Raw genomic sequence first — 17,348 nt, forward strand, 5'->3', positions numbered from 1 at the left:
CAGCAGTAGAATGGGAGTAGCTGTGAAGAAATTCCCTGTCCAAGAGTTATGTTGTCCCATCACATTAGTTGAGAAACAGGTCATTTATTACATAGTTCATGGGGTTCGGGGTAATATATTAGCATGGATAGAGGATTAGCTAACTAACAGAAAACAGAGAGTCGGGATAAATGGCATTCTCTGGTTGGCAACCAGTAACTAGTGGGGTGCAGCAGGGGTCAGTGCTGGGACCCCAACTATTTACAATCTGTATTAATGACTTGGAATAAGGGACTGCGTGTAACGTAGCCAAGTTTGCTGACGATACAAAGATGAGAGGAAAAGCAATGAGTGAGGAGGACACAAAAAAACCTGCAAAGGACATAGTCAGGCTAAGTGAGTGGGCAAAAATTTGGCAAATGGAGTATAATGTTGGAAAGTGTGAGGCCATGCATTTTGGCAGAAAAAATCAAAGCGCAAGTTATTATTTAAATGGAGAAAGATTGCAAAGTGCTGCAGTACAGCGAGACCTGGGGGTACTTGTGCATGAAACACAAAAGGATAGTATGCAGGTACAGTAAGTGATCAGGAAGGCCAATGGTATCTTGGCCTTTATTGCAAAGGGGATGGAGTATAAAAGCAGGGAAGTCTTACTACAGCTATACAAGGTATTGGTGAGGTCACACCTGGAAAACTGTGTGCCGTCTTGGTTTCCATATTTACGAAAGGATATACTTGCTTTGGAGGCAGTTCAGAAGGTTCACTAGGTTGATTCCGGGGATGAGGGGGTTGACATGAGGAAAGGTTGAGTAGGTTGGGCCTCTACTCATTGGAATTCAGAAGAATGAGAAGTGATCTTATCGAGACGTATAAGATTATGAGGTGGCTTGACAGGGTGGATGCAGAGAGGATGTTTCCACTGATTGGGGAGACTTGAACTAGAGGGCATGATCTTAGAATAAGGGGCCGCCCATTTAAAACAGAGATGAGAAGAAATTTCTTCTCTCAGAGGGTTGTGAATCTGTGGAATTCGCTGCCTCAGAGAGCTGTGGAAGCTGGAACATTGAATAAATTTAAGTCAGAAATAAACGGTTTCTTAAACGATAAGGGGATAAGGGGTTATGGGGAGCGGACAGGGAAGTGCAGCTGAGTCCATGATCAGATCAGCCATGATCTTATTGAATGGCGGAGCAGGCTCGAGGGGCCGTATGGCCTACTCCTGTTCTTATTTCTTATGTTATTATGTATTTTGGAAACTACAGCACCACCTACAAACATAGTAGGTACTGCAAGTAAATGTTGACACTTTTTGCCATGGAATAACCCTGACATAGAAGTTTTCAATGCTTTTTTTAAATGGAATATTATGATCCACTCAACATTTCTAAATATGTAAATAGATATTGTTTCCTGTACATATGAAAATATTCAGCATGAAGCACATAAAACACAGCCTTCAATGTGGCAACACTTAATAATATGACCCAGGCTCATTCTTCTATTCGCCAGGTGAACGATTACCCTGGTTTCTTCCAAACCTAGCAACAGTACTTCAATTACTTAATCAGCTGCTAGAGAACAACTCGGTACTGATAGTGTGGCATTGTGACATTGGTGTGGAAATTCCGAAAAACAATTGTAAAATAAAATTATAAACACGTAGTTTGTTGTTAAAAACCTTCCCCACTAACCATAATTTTTAAAACTTTTTTAAAAATCGGGAAAATATTTTATTTTTATAAGACATAATAACTTGAATTTCAATTAATTTTAAATATGCATGGTCTGTTTTTTAATTGTTATTATTTTGTGTCATTGGTTTTGTTCCCATTAATAGCACTGAGAACTCACAGATGCGCGCATCTCAGTGCTATTAATGGGAACCTGTGAACTACCTACCTGATTGGCTGAGCAGTCACATGTGACTGCATCTTCTGCGGTAGAACCCTCTGGGCGGGGGGAGAAGGCCTCCCCATCGGAAATCAGGGTGCCTCCTAGACCACCTTCCCCACCACAGGAAATTCGTAAAAAATCTCTAGCGAGGAAGCAATTGCCCACGGGAAGACCCCCAGAGGAATTTCTGCCCCATTGTTTTCTACCAAGTAAAATAAATAATCACATCAGAACAAGTGATTGCTACCCATTATGATCCACAATTGTCTATCAAACTGGTCTGCAATACTTCTCCCTAAGGTCTGAATGCCATTTTGTCATCAATCGTGAATGACATCAGAAAGATCAGCAATATTTGCTTTCAAATCTTTAACTACTGCAGCTTGCAACTGCTCTCAAACTGACATATTGTCACTCAACTTACTGTCATAGACCACTTCAGGCAAGTTATATATTTCTCACCATCTACATCAGTCATCTTGACAAAGCATGAAAAAGCCAAAATCACTAAAATAGCCACCCCATATTTTCACCGCATCATGGAACATGCACAGGCATCTTCCACCCTTCAACATGTAGTTCAGGACCTGCAATGTTGGGTCCTTCATCGAAACACCTGTGAACTCATCCCTTTTTGGTGTGAAAGATCCTATTTAAAAAAGGAGGCAGACAAAAAGCAGGAAACTATAGACCAGTTAGCCTAACATCTGTGGTTGGAAAAATGTTAGAGTCCATTATTAAAGAAGCAGTAGCAGGACATTTGGAAAACCAAATTTGGTCAGGCAGAGTCAGCATGGATTTATGAAGGGGAAGTCATGTTTGACAAATTTGCTGGAGTTCTTTGAGGATGTAACAAACATGGTGGATAAAGGGGAACCGTGGATGTGGTGTATTTGGACTTCCAGAAGGCATTTGACAAGGTGCCACATAAAAGGTTAGTCCACAAGATAAAAGTTCACAGGTTGGGGGTAATACATTAGCATTGATAGAGGATTAGCTAACTAACAGAAAACAGAGAGTCAGGATAAATGGTTCATTCTCTGGTTGGCAACCAGTAACTAGTGGGGTGCAGCAGGGATCAGTGCTGGGACCCCAACTATTTACAATCTATATTAACGACTTGGAAGAAGGGACTGAATATAACGTAGCCAAGTTTGCGGACGATACAAAGATGGGAGGAAAAGCAATGTGTGAGGAAGATACAAAAAATTTGCAAAAGGACATAGATAGGTTAAGTGAGTGGGCAAAAGTTTGGCAGATGGAGTATAATGTTGGAAAGTGTGAGGTCATGCACTTTGGCAGAAAAAAATCAAAGAGCAAGTATTATTTAAATGGAGAAAGATTGCAAAGTGCTGCAGTACAGCGGGACCTGGGGGTACTTGTTCATGAAACACAAAAGGATAGTATGCAGGTACAGCAAGTGATCAGGAAGGCCAATGGAATCTTCCCCTTTATTGCAAAGGGGATGGAGTATAAAAGCAGGGACGTCTTGCTACAGCTATATAAGGTATTGGTGAGGTCACATCTGGAATACTGTGTGCAGTTCTGGTTTCCATATTTACGAAAGGATATACTTGCTTTGGAGGCAGTTCAGAGAAGGTTCACTAAGTTGATTCTGGAGATGAGGGGGTTGATTTATGAGGAAAGGTTGAGCAGGTTGGGCCTCTACTCATTGGAATTCAGAAGAATGAGAGGTGATCTTATCAAAACATATAAGATTATGAGGGGGCTTGACAAGGTGGATGCAGAGGGGATGTTTCCACTGAAGGGAGAGACTAGATCTAGAGGGCATGATCTTAGAATAAGGGGCAGCCAATTTAAAACAGAGATGAGGAGAAATTTCTTCTCTCAGAGGGTTGTAAATCTGTGGAATTCGCTGCCTCAGAGAGCTGTGGAAGCTGCAACACTGAATAAATTTAAGACAGAAATAGACAGTTTCTTAAACGATAAGGGGATAACGGGTTATGGGGAGCGGGCAGGGAAGTGGAGCTGAGTCCATGATCAGATCAGCCATGATCTTATTGAATGGCGCAGCAGGCTCAAGGGGCCGTATGGCCGACTCCAATTCCTATTTCTTATGTTTTTATGTTCTTATTCGAGGGGCTGCCTAAGAAGATAGACCACATCATGAACAAGGCAATGAGAAGCAGATACACCAAAGATAGTAAGCATAAAAGGAGTTTAGGTATACCAGGACCGAGGGAAGATTATAGAATATGTAGATGATATTATGAATTTGTAGATTTTAGGTTGCCACCATCATAATGACAAAATTTGCAGTGATGGAAAAAAGAAATAGGGCTCAATATCAGCCATCTACAGACCAAAATTACTCTCCTTGGGCCCAAGTTTCCACAAGAAAAAAAACGGGCGCGCCTCCGAGCTGGGCGCCCGTTTTTCGCGCCTAAAACGGCGCCTAAAAAAATCCTCGGTATTCTCCGCCTACCTGTAGGTCCTCTGGCCCTCGGCGCAGCCAGCAGGAGCTGTAGGGGGCGGAGCCAGGTCCCTGCACTGAAAACAGTGCCGGGACCTCTGCACATGCGCGCTACAGTGGGCACGCAAGTGCAGTAGCTCCAGGCGCCGAACTGTGTGGGAGGGGCCCGAAGCACGCAGCCCCTAGCCCTGGCCCAATGGCCTCACTGGGGCTGCGTGAATAAGGCTCCTCCCACGGCCAGCTCCTGCACCCCGCCGACCAGACCCGACACCCGCTCCCCCCCCCCTCCGCCGACCAGACCCGACACTCGCTCCCCCCCCGCCGACCAGACCCGACCCGACACCCGCTCCCCCGACCCGACCAGACACCCGCTCCCCCCCCGCCGACCAGACCCGACACCCGCTCCCCCCCCGCCGACCAGACCCGACACCCGCTCCCCCTCCCCCCCACCCCCCGCCGACCAGACACCCGCTCCCCCCCCCCCCGGCCCGACCCCCGACACCCGCTCCCCCCGTCCTTCCCTCCCTCTCCCTCCCTCCCCCCCTCTCCTCCCTCGCTCCCTCTCCCTCCCTCTCCCTCCCCCCCTCTCCCTCCCTCTCTCCATCTCCCTCCCTCCCTTCCCTTTCCCCCCTCCCCCCCTCTCCCTCTCCCTCCCCCCCTCCTCCCCCCTCTCCCTCCCTCCCCTCTTCCCCCTCTCCCTCCCTCCCTCCCTCTCCCTCTCTCTCTCTCTCTCTCTCTCCCTCCCTCTCTCTCTCTCCCTCCCCCCCTCTCTCTCTCCCTCCCCCCCTCTCTCTCTCTCCCTCCCCCCCTCTCTCTCTCTCCCTCCCCCCCTCTCTCTCTCTCCCTCCCCCCCCCTCTCTCTCTCTCCCTCCCCCCCTCTCTCTCTCTCCCTCCCTCCCCCCCCTCTCTCTCTCTCCCTCCCTCCCCCCCCTCTCTCTCTCTCCCTCCCCCCCTCTCTCTCTCTCCCTCCCCCCCTCTCTCTCTCCTCCCCCCCCTCTCTCTCTATCCCTCCCTCCCCCCCCCTCTCTCTCTCTCTCCCTCCCCCCCTCTCTCTCTCTCCCTCCCCCCTCTCTCTCTCTCCCTCCCCCCCCTCTCTCTCTCTCCCTCCCCCCCCTCTCTCTCTCTCCCTCCCTCCCCCCCCCCTCTCTCTCTCTCTCCCTCCCCCCCTCTCTCTCTCTCTCCCTCCCCCCCCCTCTCTCTCTCTCCCTCCCCCCCCTCTCTCTCTCTCCCTCCCCCCCCTCTCTCTCTCTCCCTCCCCCCCCGCTCTCTCTCTCTCTCTCTCTCTCTCTCTGCGGCACGAACGGCTGCAGAATTCTCCCTGGCTGAAGCCGTAGGAAGATGGTTTATTTAATCTTTTCTTGGCTTATAAATGTTTATTCAGGTTGGATTTATTTGTTTAATATTTGTATAAGTATAAATAAGGATTTATTGTCAAATTTAATGAGTTCCCTTCCCCCCCACCTCGTTCTGGACGCCTAATTTGTAACCTGCGCCTGATTTTTTAATGTGTAGAACAGGTTTTTTCAGTTCTACAAAAATCTTCACTGGCTCCATTCTACTTTAGTTTGGAGTACATTTTCACTGTGGAAACTTTCAAATCAGGCGTCAGTGGCCGGACACACCCCCTTTTGAAGAAAAAATTCTGTTCTAAACTAGAACTGTTCTACCTGACTAGAACTGCAGAAAAAAAAATGTGGAGAATTGCGATTTCTAAAATAGTCCGTTCTCCACCAATTGCTCCTAAAAATCAGGCGCGAATCATGTGGAAACTTGGGCCCCTTGTGTGAAGAAATGCATAGAAGGACATGGAATGATTGAAGAAAGTGGTTATTATTGATAAGAAAATGGTAGTGCTGGATAAATTTTTATACATATAAAGGGGGATGTGAGAAAGAAACATGTTGCTACAAATGGAAGTGTTTTTGACAGACTACAAAAAGCTATACAGAAAAACAGTATGGAGCTTGTCCAGTGAATACGTGTGTATGGCACTGAGAGATGAGCCCTGAATGAAACACAGAAGAGACTGTCGAATGCTTTTGGAGTTCTGTGGAAAAGAAATGGTGGTTTATCATTTGGGAGGAGAATGACCAACACTCCGCTGAAAATACATTTGCAGATAGCACCAAAACAAAGAAAGCAATAGCCACAGAGGATGTATTAATGATATTTAGGGGAATTTGGATTAGTCATGCAATTGAGCAAACAAATGGCAAATGAAATTTAATCTGACAAATGTAAAATGTTAACAAATACAGTGATATAATTATTTTCCTTCCCCCTTCCCTCTTTAAATTAACTTGCAAGAATCATTGGCTACAAGAATGTGAAGCAATAAAGCAATCCTTCCAATTGGCTATTAAACTTCAAACTCAGCATTTAAATTCAAAAACAATGTCCAGAAATACACAGTGCAAGAGACACTTTGTATATTCTTGAATACTTGAGTGTGTTGTTGCCTCCCAAATCCATGATCATCTTTCCATAAATTTAATGTTGGCATCCCTTCAATCTAGCTTTCGCCCCTGCCACAGTACTGAAACTGTTCTCAAAGTCACAAATGACATCCTTTGTAACTGTGACAAAGGTAAACTCCCTCCTCATCCTTCTGGACCTGTCTGCAGCCTTTGACACGGTTGACCACTCTATCCTCCTCTAACGCCTCTCCACCAATGTCCAGCTAGGTGGGACTGCACTTGCCTGGTTCCATTCTTATCTATCTAATCGTAGCCAGAAAATCTCCAGCAATGGCTTCTCTTCCCACTCCTGCATTGTTACCTCTGGTGTCCCCCAAGGATCTGACCCTTGGTCCCCTCTTATTTCTTATCTATATGCTGCTCCTTGGCGCTATCATCCGAAAACATGGAGTCAGTTTCCACATGTACGCAGACGACACCCAGCTCTACCTCTCCACCACTTCTGTCAACCTCTGCTTGGTATCTAAATTGTCAGATTGCTTGTTTGACATCCAGTACTGGATGAGCTGAAATGTTCTCCATTATCTTTGGTCTCCACCACAAACTGCATTCCCTAACCACCTACTCCATCCCTCTTCCTAGCATCAATCTGAGGGTGGAACAAGATTGTTCGCAACTTAGGTGTCATATTTGACCCTGAAATTAGTTTCCAGCAGCATAACTAAACATATCGACGGCATAACTAAAACCGCCGTTTTCCATCTCCATAACATTGCCCGCCTCCGCCCCATCCTCAGCTCTTCTGCTGCTGAAACCCTCATTCATGCCTTTGTTACCTCTAGACTTGACTACTCCAACTCACTCCTGGATAGCCTTCCACATTCCACACTACATAAACTTGAAGTCATCCAAAACTCAGCAGCCTGTGTACTAACCTACACGAAGTCAAGATCACCCATCATTCCTGTGCTTCCTGACCTACATTGGCTCCCAGTTAAACAACGCCTCGATTTCAAAATTCTCATCCTTGTTTACAAATCACTCCACGGACTTGCCCCTCCTTATCTCTGTAATCTTTTTTAGCCTCACAATCCCACAAGACGTCGGCATTCCTCAAATTATGGTCTCTTGAACATCCCTCATTATAACTGCTCAACCATCGGTGGATGTGCCTTCAGCTGCCTGGGCCCCAAGCTCCCTAAACCTCTATGCCTATCTACCTCTCTTTCCACCTTTAAGATGCTCGTTAAAACTTATCTCTTTAAACAAGCTTTTGATCATCTGCCTTAATTTCTTCTGTGGCTCGGTGTCAAATTTATCGGTTTGTCTGTAACACTGTTGTGAAGTGCCTTGGGACATTTTACTACGTTAAGGGGGCTATATAAATAAAAGTTATTATTATTATTATTCACATGTGCGGCGAAACTAAATTTGGAATTTAAAAATATAAATAGTGTACTTCGATATAGATTAGCTTCCAAACAAAACACTGAAGAATGCAACATTACTTGAATACTTGCGAAATAAATTAGTCAATTTATTAAAACACCATTTTGAAAACTGTTCATTTCAACAACATAATCAGCAAGTAAAAAACAAATAGAGCAGTCCCATATGAAGGTAGTTTCATGAAAAATACACATTTTATCTGATGTTTCAGAAAGAACCAACTGAAAAACAATTTGGAGATATGCTATGTTAGAGAACTCTCCAGTATCCAAAATCATTTACTCGCTTTCAAATGAACAATTTCTTGACAAGAGATTGAAAGAAGCTTTTGCCAGCGAACAGGCATTTATATTCCAACCCGTGTTTAGCAATGGTGCCTAGTCACCTTTTCTCGATCTAGTGAAACATATTCAAAACAACTTGTCCATGCTCACAATCCAACCTTTCGTGAACATCAGCAATACCCAGAAGCATGTCAGAGTTACTGTTATTTTCAACAGGATATTAGAATCTTACTCAGATTTACTCAGTGTTGACTGATATTCAGGCTTCTTTTCAGTCAGTCAAGCAACAACAAAGGCAAAACAGAAAAAACACTAATGACCAAAATAAAGTATAAGAACTTTCACATTTGATTTCTTAACTAGTTTAAATTTATAGCCTTGTATCTATTGTCTTGATGAGATTTATGTTTTTAACCAATCTAATTCTCCATGCTCACATTTGGCTTTATGAAACTAGCCTGGTATGAAAACAGCAGCAGTAAAACAGACAAAATCAACTGTGAAAAATGGTGAGAACTTTTTATCCTCTGCCAGCTTCCTCATAAATCACTCCAAGATAAATTACATAATATTTGCCATGTTTAAATATTGGGGTGATTTTATGAAGCTCTGAACCAGTTAGCCAAAAGTCAACAATTTAGTAAAGAATACAACATAAAGGGCTGGAAATTCACCAACCTTGAGCCCGTTTTTACAGCCATATTTCACCGTTTTGGGTGAAAAATGGTGATCTGCTAGACGGCCGAAGTCTTGCGCCGGCGGTTTTGAAATACCGCTGAAAAGCGGACCGCCGGCGTGCAAGACTAGAAATACCACCATCACCGTAGTTTGGACTTTTGGCGCACACATATTCTGGGCGAAAAAAAATGCCCGAGAAAAACCTGCGTTGCAGCCCCAAGAACAGCAGTATGTATGAATATCTGCTAAAAAGGTAAGTTAAAATTTTTATTTTTTAATTCTTTTTCAGTGCGTCAATAGTTAAGTGTCTTATGAATGTTTCGTGATATTTTTTTTTGTGTGTTTTCCCCCCTCCCAAGGCTTCCCTCACAGCGGTAATACCCCTCAGACTAAAGTTGGCAAGGATCGCGGTTTCGGCCACGAATCCTCGTACAACGCCGATTTTTACTACTGGGCGTATTTTGTGACAAAATATAGGCCTTTAAAAATTGGCGGTGTGATTACTGGTATTTTTGGCAAAAAATGCCGAAAAAATATCGCTATGACCAAAAACCGAATTTCTAGCCCAAAAATTTAAAAGATGTTTCCTGTCACAAGCAATGCTCACTTTCTACGCATTATCAATACCATTATATTCCTTTTAACAGATTACTGACCTGAACTACTTGCTTTTAGCTATTGCAGATTTAAATATGTCTAAAGCTAGTGAACTATCATGGCTAATTCTGTCAAAAATCATGGAGCAGTTATGGCTAAAATCAGAAAATTCACACCAAAGTTTAACAACCTGCGATTTAATGCAGAAATATACAATTTGAATATGTTATACTATTACTTACGTCAAGGAAGGCAATATTAATAAGTAAAGGATCCTCTAGGAATGAGTGACCATAACATGGTTGAATTTCAAATTCATTTGGAGGGTGACAAAGTTGGATCTCAATCCAGTGTCCTAAGCTTAAATAAAGGAGACTACAAAGGTATGAAGGCAGAGTTGGCTAAAGTAGACTGGGAAAATAGATTAAAGTGTGGGACGGTTGATGAGCAGCGGCAGACATTTAAGGAGATATTTCATAACTCACAACAAAAATATATCCCAATGAAAAGGAAAGACCGGAAGAGAAGGGATAACCATCCGTGGCTAACTAAGGAAATAAGGGATGGTATCAAATTGAAAACAAGGGCATACAATGTGGCCAAGACTAGTGGGAGGCCAGAGGATAGGGCAACTTTTAAAAGCCAGTAAAGAACGACTAAAAAAATGATAGAGGGAAGATAGATTATGAAAGTAAACTAGCACGAAATATAAAAACAGATAGTAAAATTTTCTACAGGTACATAAAAAGGAAAAGAGTAGCTAAAGTAATTGTTGGTCCCCTAGAGGATGAGACTGGAGAATTAATAATAGAGAACAGGGAAATGGCAGAGACGTTGAACAAATATTTTGTAATGGTCTTCACGGCAGAAGACACTAAAAACATCCCAATAGTGGATAATCAAGGGGCTATAGGGAGGGAGGAACTTAATATAATCACTATCACTAATGAAGTAGTACTCAGTAAAATAATGGGACTAAAGGCGGAAAAGTTCCCTGGACCGGGCGGCTTACATCCTAGGGGCTTAAAAGAAGTGGCTGCTGAGATAGTGAATGCATTGGATATAATCTACCAAAATTCTCTGGATTCTGGGGCAGTCCCAGCGGATTGGAAATGTAATGCCCCTATTTAAAAAAGGAGGCAGACAAAAAGCAGGGAACTATAGACCATTTAACCTAACATCTGTCATTGGGAAAATGCTGGAGTCCATTATTAAGGAAGCAGTAGCAGGACATTTGGAAAAGCATAATTCAATCAAGCACAGTCAGCATGGTTTTATGAAAGGGAAATCATGTTTGACAGATTTGCTGGAGTTCTTTGAGTATGTAACGAGCAGGGTGGATAAAGGGGAACCAGTGGATGTGGTGTATTTGGATTTCCAGAAGGCATTCAATAAGGTGCCACATAAAAGGTTACTGCGCAAGATAAAAGTTCACGGGGTTGGGAGTAATATATTAGCATGGATAGAGGATTGGTTAACTAACAGAAAGCAGAGAATCAGAATAAATATGTCATTTTCTGGTTGGCAACAGTAACTAGTGGGGTGCCGCAGGGTCCTCAACTATTTACAATCGATATTAATGACTTGGATGAAGGGACCGAGTGTAATGTAGCCAAGTTTGCAGATGCTACAAAGATGCGTGGGAAAGCAAATTGTGAGGATGACACAAAAAATCTGCAAAGGGATATAGACAGGCTAAGTGAGTGGGTAAAAATTTGGCAGATGGAGTATAATGTGGAAAAATGTGAGGTTATCCACTTTGGCAGAAAAAATAGAAAAGATAATTATAATTTAAATGAAGAAAAATTTCAAAGTGCTACAGTACAGAGGGACCTGGGGTTCTTTGTGCATGAAACACAAAAAGTGAGTATGCAGGTACAGCAAGTAATCAGGAAGGCAAATGAAATGTTGGCCTTTATTGCAAGGGAGATAAAGTATAAAAGCAGAGAAGGCCTGCTACAACTGTACAGGGTATTGGTGAGGCCACATCTGGAGTACTGTGTACAGTCTTCACATTATCTCATCTTTCTTGATGGGAGTAATGCAAGTGTTAATCTCTGCTTTCACAGTATCAACTGCAGCCTGGTGATACAAATTTTGTGTTGTTTCAGTTGTACTGTTTGTGATATATTCTTTCATCATCATCATCATCATAGGCAGTCCCTCGAAGCGAGGATGACTTGCTTCCACGCCAAAAAGGGATGAGTTCACAGGTGTTTCAATGAAGGACCTAATATTCCAGGTCCCGAACTACATCTTGAAGGATGGCAGCTGTCTGTGTGTGGATTTTTTTTAACGTGTGGTGGCCGTTGCACACCAGCCACTACACGGGCTTGACAGAGCTAGGTCTTGTTCCAGTGGCAAGGATTACCCAAGACGACTGGAGAACAGCTCTGCTGCACAGGCCTAGTGCGCATATTCTTTACGATATCACAAAGATCACACACTACAAGATGGCTCCAATACATCATGTGAATTATTGTGTATACAGCAGTAGTTGCATTACCACAGTAGTCCACTAGGAGAGGCTATATTACACTTCTCCCTCGTAAATGAAGAAGTAAACATAAAAAATTATCATACGCAACATGCATGGTTATACACAACAAAAGATATGGGACCAGAACCTCCACTTTTGAGCGTTATTTCCGGCGAGGGCATTAAAAAAGGGTTTTCAGATCGCCGGCTTCTCACCCATCCTCAAAACATCTAGTTTACATTTTTGAAAATGGCCGTTACCACGAGCGCTATCAAATGGGCAGGTAGCATTACATTTTTCTGACCTTCTGCCATAAAGTGTGGCTGTCCTTAGCAACGGCATGGCAACGCTCCATTCCCACGATTCTGGAGGTCAAGGGTCACCATGACATGCACAGAAGAGGAGACAAAGCGTGTGTGGCTGTGGTGTGTGCTTGTCTGGCTGTTGTGGGAGGAACGACAGAGATTCACCAGCAGCAAAAAGCCCACTAAGCACCAAGAACATAGTTGGCACCGAGTTTTTGTCCAACAAATAACATATAAAATGGAAGGGATGGAGGAGGCCCTGGAGCTGGTAGCCAGGAACACTGGTGGCAGAGAGCTCCCAGTGGTCCCGGAGCACCGCACTGCACCCCAAGGTGATGCACCGCCATTGCCAACCATACATGAGAGCCAGCAGCAACATCTTGCTTATGGCTCGGAGCACACTCCCACCTCGGGACCGTCGTCTCCCGTATCTGTCCAAGCAGCGCTTCGGCCGCAACGCCCCCCCCCCCCCCACCCCACCCCTCAATGAAGCATCGCCTGAGGACCTCCTCAGCCAGGCGGCTTGGAGTCAGGAGAGGAAGGAGAAGGGGTAGAGGTGGGGAGAAGAAGCAGGGGGGGGGGGAGGAAGGGTTGGTTTGTACAGAAATACTGATGATTTCAGACTAATGTTCGGTTTAAATGTTTTTTATTTAACAAAACCTTGCAGCACATTGGCTCCGATAGCTGCACCATTACACGCTGGTGATTCCTTAACATCAAAGGGTATAATCACACTTAACTTCAATCAACTTAAACTTTAACTGTCACTAAGGTGATGCCCACCAATGATGTATAACCTGTACACCCAGCAGTGTGTCAGCCTTGTGAATAACACCAACGTTCTTTCAGGCAAAACGATCATTGATGAGCTCCTGACGTAAGATTCTTGCAATTATCATGCCACCATGTGCTCTTTCGTGCGGTTTACAGGGGGACGGGGACATGGCTTCAGCATCAGCCCAATTGTCTGGCCCAATGTCAGCGTCTGCCTCCTCATCCTCCTCTTCCTTTCTCTGGTGAGGTGGACAGTCAGGCTCATCAGGCAATTCTTGTCCCCTCCTGATAGCAGACTACCATAAATTGAACTACCTGCTCAGGGTGGAATTGGAGCTCGCCTCCTGACTGATCCACGCTGCTTCAGCACTCCAATGGTTTTCTCAACGATATTGCGAGTTGCTGTGTGGCTCTCGTTGTATCGCCTCTCGGCCTCAGTGTGGGTGTTACGCAGGGGGGGTCATCAGCCAGGTGGCGACGCCTTATCCTTTGTCCCCAAGCATCCAGCATTGACCTTGTGGCTCATTGTTAAACAAGTCAGATACAGTGCTCTCACGCAGGATGTGCCCATCATGGATGCTGCCCGGAAATTGAGCATTCACTGCCAGTATAATTTGCTGGTGGTCAACAACAAGTTGGACATTCAGGGAGTGGAATCCCTTGCAGTTCCTGAAAACCTCAGCATCCTGAAAAGGTGCCCACATCGCGATGTGCGTACAGTCTATTGCTCCCTGCACCTTGGGGAAGTTTGCAATTCTTGAGAAACCTTGAGTCCTCTCACTCTGTGCTTCCCTGGTCATAGGGAAGCTGATCAAGTCCCTCCTGTGTGCATATAGGGCTTTGGTGACCTGTCTAATGCAGCGATGTGTGGCATGCTGAGAAAGTCGGCAAATGTCACCATCTGTGGCCTGAAAAGAACCCGAGGCGTAGAATGATAGTGCCGCGGTGACTTTGACCTCGACAGACAGTGCAGTTCTGATGGTGCTGGCAGGCTGCAGATCTGCCCTTATCAGCTGGCATACCTCAGTGATAATCTCTTTGTGGAAGCACAGTCTCTGAAGGCAGGTGTTGTCGTCAAGTCGAGGTAAGAATGCGGGGATGTAACGTCTGGTCCTCCTCACCGGTCTGTCACTTCGTACATTGGGCACATAATGCACTGCAGCATTCCTTCGGCAATGTTGAGTCTGCTGCATGTATTTGGTCACCAAGAGAGGGTGAGAAAGAACAGGCTCCATTGCAGTAGTTCTCTGTTTTCCACCGATTGCACACAAACAAGGAATGTCCCGACGAACACACCTCTTCAATTCCAATCGGTCACAGTGTGATCAAGATGTTTTTAGAGATGTTCACATCAACTCCAACGACCTGCAGAGTACATCCGAACTCCGCCATGGTTGAAGCACAGCAGCCTTTTAAAGGATGCAACATGTGATCTAGAACATGGCATCCTTAACGCTGTGATTCATCCCGGTTAGTTCCACTTTTGTGGCCGATTTTTTGGAAGAGTGATATTATGGCCGAAATGTGTGCGAGGTGGTGAAATTGACGATGGGTGATCTGCATGGCCGCTAGTTTGGTTAAATCTGCTCTTTACACAAAATACAGTCGCCGGGCGTTAATATTGAATCTCGGCATTAATTCCGTGCGGAAAGTAACGCTGGGCGATATTATGGGCGTTGAATTCACCCATCCTGCTGATTCCGCCCAAAAAAAGTGGGCGGGTGGTAATATTTTTTTCGCCGTGCACATGGGGAAAGTAACACTCGGCGATAAGTTTCCGAAAAATGCCCGCCAGTTTCCATTTTGTGCCAAAATGGCCGATATATGGGCGTTATACGTCATTTCAGTGGTAAAATGAGCATTAAGTGGGCGTTAAGCAGGCAAAAAAAAGTGGAGGTTCTAGCCCCAGGGACTTATTTTGCCATATTTACAAGTCAAACTTAACCACTGGTTTTCTGTTTCGAAGAGGATACCTTCGCTCCCGAACATAACGTTCCAAACTTGGTCTCGAACTTAGACTAATTCTAGGCTGAGTTGAGGAGAGTTTTTCTCCAAGGGCAGCCCTTGATCTACATTTGAACTCTCTACAACTTCAGATTGTTTGTCTGCCTGAGTCGGACTCGGGACTTAAATTCTGATTATCTTTTGGACTTTTTTCGAGTACATCTGATGTAGGATTTGATACTGGTACTCTACTTGTAACAAGACTATCTGATTCATCAGAAATAATTGAATAATTCCAACTTTCAATTTCTTCCACATTTGTAGGTAAAATATGATCAATGTGAACAAATCTAACCAAATTTGTGTGAGGGCCACATATCTTCACTGCTCTTGCTGGTAACCACTTTAACCATTTATAGTGATGGTTCCTCACTCTCACCACCTGATTCAATTTCACACTTCTCTCTCTTACACCACCATGATTCTCTTTCTGTCTTAAATGTTTCTCTTCTACTGACTGTGCCAAGTTTGGCTTTAACAACGAGAACCTGGTTCATAACTGACGTTTGAGAAACAAGAAGTAATTAGAAAATTTGCTAATTTGTGGCTCATAGACAACTGCCATTTCTTTGGATTTGGATCCAACATTTGCTTGATGAGGGCACGTTTTACAATTTGTACTGTGCACTCTGCTGCACCATTTGAAGCCGGGTGGTACGGTGGAACTTTGGTATGTTTCACACCATTTCTGCTCGTGAACTGTGCAAATTTTTCTGAACAAAATTGCGGCCCATTATCAGACATAATTTCTTCTGGGAGGCCATATGAAGAAAATAATCTTCACACATTGTCTAGTGTTTTACTTGTTATTATTCACATCGGAAGCACCTCTACCCACTTCGAATGACTTCAATCACAATGAACAATTATTGTCCTTCTAGCTCCGCAAAATCTACATGTAACCTTTGCCACACCCTGGGCGGCCATTTCCTTGGCTGTAATGGTAATGATGGTGGTTTCTTGCTTACCGATTGACATGTTGTACACTGACTAACAATATAACGTGGACCACTTTCCCTATTTCAGGAGCCTATTATCAGCAAGGGCAGACATCGACGACGAGGTTCAAAACCACCTCCAGTGTGCCAGCACAGCCTTCGGCCACCTGAGGAAGTGTTCGAAGATCAGGCCCTCAAATCTGGCACCAAGCTTATGGTCTACAGGGCTGTAGTGATACCCATCCTCCTGTATGGCTCAGAGACGTGGACCATATACAGTAGACACTTCAAGTCGCTGGAGAAATACCACCAACGTTGTCTCTGCAAGATCCTGCAAATCTACTGGGAGGACAGACACACCAATGTTAGTGTCCTCGATCAGGCCAACATCCCCAGCATCGAAACACTGACCACACTCGACCAGCTCCATTGGGCGGGCCACATTGTTCACATGCCTGACACAAGACTCCCAAAGCAAGCGCTGTACTCGGAACTCCAACATGGCAAGCAAGCCCCAGGAGGGCAGAGGAAACGTTTCAAGGACACCCTCAAAGCCTCCTTGATAAAATTCAACATCCGCACCGACACCTGGGAGTCCCTGGCCAAAGACCACCCTAAGTGGAGGAAGAGCATCCGGGAGGGTGCTAAGCACCTCGAATCTCGTTGCCGAGGGCATGCAGAGAACAAGCGCAGGCAGCGGAAAGAGCGTGCGGCAAACCAGACTCCCCACCCACCTTTTCCTTCAACGGCTATCTGTCCCACCTGTGACAGTCTGTAATTACCGTATTGGACTGTTCAGTCATCTAAGAACTCACTTTTAGAGTGGAAGCAAGTCTTCCTCGATTTTGAGGGACTGCCTATGATGATGATAACTATGGGCTAGAATTTCCATTCCATTTTCACTGGGTTTTTCGGCGGTAGCTCGTTTTCGGTACTCGACTTAACGGAAACTTTACAATTGCATTGAACAAAACACCTAAGTGACTACCCTTGTGACTCTACTTGTGTGGCATCTTTCTTTTCCACGTGCTTCTATGTGGTACTACCCCTGTGGCTCTAGCAGAGGTAGATACAGCCTCCTCACTTACCTGCTGCGCCTGCTTAGACACTTTTGGCA

This window comes from Pristiophorus japonicus, chromosome 5 (assembly GCF_044704955.1).
Source record: "Pristiophorus japonicus isolate sPriJap1 chromosome 5, sPriJap1.hap1, whole genome shotgun sequence".
NCBI classification, from domain to species: domain Eukaryota; kingdom Metazoa; phylum Chordata; class Chondrichthyes; family Pristiophoridae; genus Pristiophorus; species Pristiophorus japonicus.